Source organism: Pteropus vampyrus, unplaced genomic scaffold (genome assembly GCF_000151845.1).
Source record: "Pteropus vampyrus isolate Shadow unplaced genomic scaffold, Pvam_2.0 Scaffold21, whole genome shotgun sequence".
Lineage (NCBI taxonomy): Eukaryota > Metazoa > Chordata > Mammalia > Chiroptera > Pteropodidae > Pteropus > Pteropus vampyrus.
The window spans coordinates 2,834,437-2,839,699 of record NW_011888802.1 but is presented as its reverse complement, the minus strand read 5'-3'; the positions used below and the strand labels follow the sequence as shown (position 1 = coordinate 2,839,699).

The window sequence follows — 5,263 nt, the reverse complement described above, 5'->3', positions numbered from 1 at the left end:
ATTCCTTTGTGACTCCAGAATTTCTATGTTTTAACAGTAGATGTCATGCTCTAAAGTCAGGAAACATCCTAATACTAAGGGAAAAATCTAAACAGATGCAATCTAATCAATTAAGGCCAAGAAAGAAGACAGTATCTGCTTTCATTATGCTGGGCACGCTAATGATCCTCTATTCATTTTAATGCATATTAAACTGTTTCCTTCAAAACCAGCAAGAAGATATTTTAAAAAGAAGACACGATGCAGTCAACACACAGGAAAAATATGCATGTCATTCTATGACCTGTGTTTTAGCTAAGGGCACATGTCTTGGTTCTCTCAAAAGTTAAGATATTTGGCTCTTTTAAGCTTTGATACCATTCAGTTTTACAGATTTGAAACTAACAATAGGCTGCCACACTTAATAATATAATTGAACTAGTTGAATATATTTTGATTTCTGCCTATCTTTCTAACATGACAATAAGTTACCAAGGTTTATTTATTTAATCAGCCATACGTTTGTCTGAATTACGAATGTGTTCTAAAGCACACAATTAAAATAAAAAATCTAATTTTGTAAGCAGAACTTGGAAATTACTATGATCAAGGTCTTTTGGAGTAAGGAATATTAAAAACCTGGAAATATAGTCAGGGTGTACACATAAACTACTGGATATTAAAATTTAAGTAATTAAAATTCTGCTACTAATCACAGACTAAAATTTGTATTCCCTGTTCTCTTTCACTAAATGTTCCTATAGAAAAGATTTATACATAAAACCTCCACAATATAATAATAATTATGAAAACACAACCAAAAAATTAAAATAATTCATTTTTTAAGTTGATAACGGAAAAAATATGTAAATCCACTATTTCGATAAGTGTAGTATTTTGAAATTAATTTGTTTCCCCAGTGCTTAGGTTTTTTATACTTATATATTTTAGAACATACAATAATTCAAATTATTGATTAATTCTCTATCTTTAAGAGAATAAAGACTAATCTAAAAATGACAAACCTTAAAAAAATGTAAAAATTTATACAGAATAAGGATGAAGTTAAATTTTATTTGTCAATTTATTCCATTATTAGAATATTCATGAAGTTGCAAGACAAAAAGTAAATGATATATTTGCTACACTACACACATACAATTTCCTTTGAATATTGCCTTGATTTCCTAAGAGTTTACATATTGTTTATGTATCTTGCTTTGTTTTAATAAACCTGGACACTAATAATATTCTAGAATCATTTTCATCATAGAATCATTTTTTATTTACTATACTTTTTGTCTACCTTACATATAATGATCTTCATTGATTTGAGTTTTTTAAGTTTCTGAAATTATCCAGGTTTTTCTTTCTTGCTTTATGATGGTGAAACTGATATAACCAAGTCTCAGATAGGAAATCAAATATGTCTTTGATGGCTATTTATGAGCATCTAGGAAGATTTCAATGTTCATTAAGTGTTTTTAATAAACAATGGGTTTGGTTGTGTTCCACTGAATATTTATGGACACTGAAATTTGAATTTCATATAATTTTACTTTGCACAAAAATTATTCATCTTCTGACTTTTTCATTTATTTAAAAATGTGAAAAAAACATATTTAGCTTGGGGATTATTCAAACAGGTAACGGGATATGGCAGTCCAGATTCTGACAAGTCTTAATTTAGACAAGCTCTAATCTTATATTTGGAGCATCAGGGGATGCTTTCGAATTTAAGAAATCCTAAACTAAGACATGACAGGTGACAAGATATTGCAGTTCTTAGCACAAAATAGGGACTTACACATCAATTATTAACTAATGGGGACTTAGTCAAGTGAAAGAGGGGACAGTCATGTGAAAGAATTAGAAGTAGGAAACGATTTTTCTAGAATGAGGGATCAACTATTTAAAAACCAAAGCAAAAGTGAATATGATGTTTTGGAGAGATCAAAATGCATTTAGCAAAGCTGACTTGAAAATGATGAAAGGTAGAGCAGGAAGTGTGTGATAGGGGGAGACTCACTTCAAAGCTTTCAGCTGAGGGTCCCTCCTTTACAAAAATAAATAATAATATTTATCTTACAGCACTGTTCAGATAGCTAAATGAGATAAATTTTAAGAGAATTGCTACGAGAGTAGAAAGCTTGAGTTTTACTTTTCATATAATATTCTTTTTTTCAAGACCATGCCAACTTAAATTTTTTATTTTTATTTTATAAAATGTAATTGTTTATCTTGATAATTAATATTTTTTTTAATAATGAGGTTAAATTTCATATGTACTGTTTTATCAAATTGGCCAGTTTGATTTCACTATAAATTTATTTTATGATGTTTACAAATTTGTGGGTAGTGTAGGTAGTATTATATTAGCCTTGGTAAAGCTGAATTCAAATCTTGTGTTATTTTATTTTGTTCTGTCTTAATTTGGGTCAGTATGAGCGGGCAGAAATTAAATTTTGTTTCCATTGCACTAATTTAAAAAAATTATAAATTAATTTTAGTTTTCATTAATTTACTCAACAAATATTTACTGAGGGCACCATCACATGCGGCAATCATTTCCATAACTTCAAAAGACAGTAACTACTTTCGCTGTAAGAACAAATCCAAAGTAACTTTAACAAAGGTTTCACTTTCTAAATGAGATTTACTTCATTAGATTTTAGGCAATGTTGCTAACGGATTAAGTTAGGAGACATGCCCTGTGAATTATGATTGACACCAAAATTGTCTAACATTCCTTCTTGGCTTCATTCCAATGACTTATATATGGCTTATGGAATGTCATGGAAGGAAGTTCCAGGTTACTCACTTGTGAAATAGCAGCATAAATTCTATAGACCTCACAAAAATTCAACATTAATAAATATTAAGTCTACAGCCATGCTACCCTGAACGAGCCAGATCCTGTCTGATCTCAGAAGCTAAGCAGGGTCGAGCCTGGTTAGTACTTGGATGGGAGACCACTTAGGAAGACCAGGTGCTATAGGCGTAAAGATTAAAAAAATAAAAAAATGATAAGAGATTGTACTGACAAGGTTCTTGCATTCTGTGAGGTCAACCACGGGTTGCCTCGCCTAAAAAATAAGAAATAAAATAAAAATAAATAAATATTAAATTTTTGTAAAATGTTAAGTAATACAATTTTGCCCTGAGATTAGTATTTCATAGCTCCCAGCAATATATAAATTATCTTTGTGATCTTAAATCACTACTGGAAACCAGTGGCTGAGTTACGAGTCAGAGACCTAGATTTTAAAACTTCTTTTTGTTTATTTTTCCCTTATATTGCAAGAATAAGGATGATCAAATAAAGGTCATTAGAAGGCATATCACTGTTTATAAAATTTTGAAACTTAACTAACATAATCAGCAATTCAACAAATATTGACTGCATACTAATTACAAAATTTTCTGTTTATTAAAATATAGGATACTTTTTATGCTAAAGTAAGTTATCTATAATTGTCACATATTTTTAGTATAGTTGTCCCTTGGTATCACAAAGGATTAATTCCAGGGCTCTCTGTACACTCCAAAATCCACAGATAGTCAAGTCCCTTATATAAACCCATATATAATTTATGCACATTCTCCTGTATACTTTAAATCATCTCTAGATTACTTGTACTACCTAACGCAATATAAATGCTATGTAAATAATTGTTACACTGTATTGTTTAGGAAATAATGATGAAAAAAACTTGTACATGTTTAGTATAGATGTAACCATTATAGATCTAACTACATAGTTCATGTCAATAACAGCATAACATTCGTTTTTAAATATTTATGTTTAAATAACAACATAAATTTGTTTTTGATCCATGGTTGTTTGAATCCATGAATATTGAATATGAGGACATGAAAGGCCAACTATATTACAAATAGCCAAAATAAATAGTCATATGATTGTATTAATGCCATGTGAAATATGTATAGTGAATCTGTATTAGTTTATACTTTTGCTGTTAATCTTGATAAAATATTTTTTAAAATAACATATTTTTAATATTGTCCTTTACAATCATGAGGAAATACTCTCAGGAGTAAAGAATCTATTTTTTTCATCTATCTTTGAATATTGGAAAGCTTTAAAATATAATGCCAAAGAAAAATTTTTACAGCAAGAAAGCTGTTGGAAGATATAATGGAAATGAAGGGGTAGGAAAAAGGGAGGTAAATTTATTGGCTGTAAGTATATGCCAAGTGCTAACATATATCACCTTATTTAACATATATCATGACTGAATATAATTTTACCAATAAAAAAAATTGATCAAATAGTGTTAACTATTGAATCCAAGAGCACTCAGCTGACAATTAAAAAAAAAAAAAAAAGAATGTCAACACAAGACTATATGACTTAGAGGCAATATATAAAATTTTCAATATAAAAGATGAAGCAGTAGATAAAAGAAGAAAAGGCATCGAGCAAATGAAAGAAGAGAGGCACTAGAGGAGGAAGCACGAAGGGATGAACATGTAAAAGGCAAAAGGTGAGAGATGATACTTGAGGGGGGCAGGGAGAGAATTGTATGCCCTAATACACCATATTAAGAAGTTTCTACTTAACCTAGAGGATAATGTGAAAGCCACAGAAAGATGCTAACTAAAGAAATATGTGTAATCAGATGTATATCTTTAAATGATTATCATGAGTAATTTAATAGAATTACTCAGAGGTGTCTGAGAATGAAGAGAGACCAGTTTAAAAGGTCTCGCAGTAGTTTAGGAGTAGAAGATAATGGCCTGTACTACATTGCAGAATGAAGACAGAGAACAAATAAACAGATTTTAGTGGTAAATTCAGTTACTCTTAATGATTAATTATATGTGAGAAATGAGAAAGAGAAATGGAACATAAAACTGTGTATGCTTGTGGCTTAGGCAAATGTTTAGAAGCTTGAAGAAAAGAAGGGCTTTTATGTGATGTAGGGACAGGATCACACATGTAATATATGCAGTAAGCTTTAATGACCTGCAGTGTGATTCTGATATTTACATCTAATTCCTTAACAAAAAATAGGTGAAACACTTAACCAGAAGTATTAAAGGAAATACTCATGTCCTGATAAAGTTTAGTTATTTTTTTCTTATGCCAAGTACACTTTTTCTCTGATTTCTTGATCACTCTGTTTGCCAAAATGTAAATATAGAAGAACTTTAATAAATTATTTCCATATATTTAAAATTGTTCTTTATATTTCAAAGGTGAGGAAGATGTTCTTTTCTGTAAAATGTCTTCTAAAATGACTGTCAAAGAAGTGCTGAA

General features: G+C 29.7%; 1 pseudogene; it reads left to right on the top strand.

The window, feature by feature from the left end:
• The first annotated feature begins 2,861 nt into the window (after positions 1-2,861).
• On the top strand, positions 2,862-2,980 carry LOC111736716 (annotated as a pseudogene).
• Positions 2,981-5,263: the final 2,283 nt, after the last annotated feature.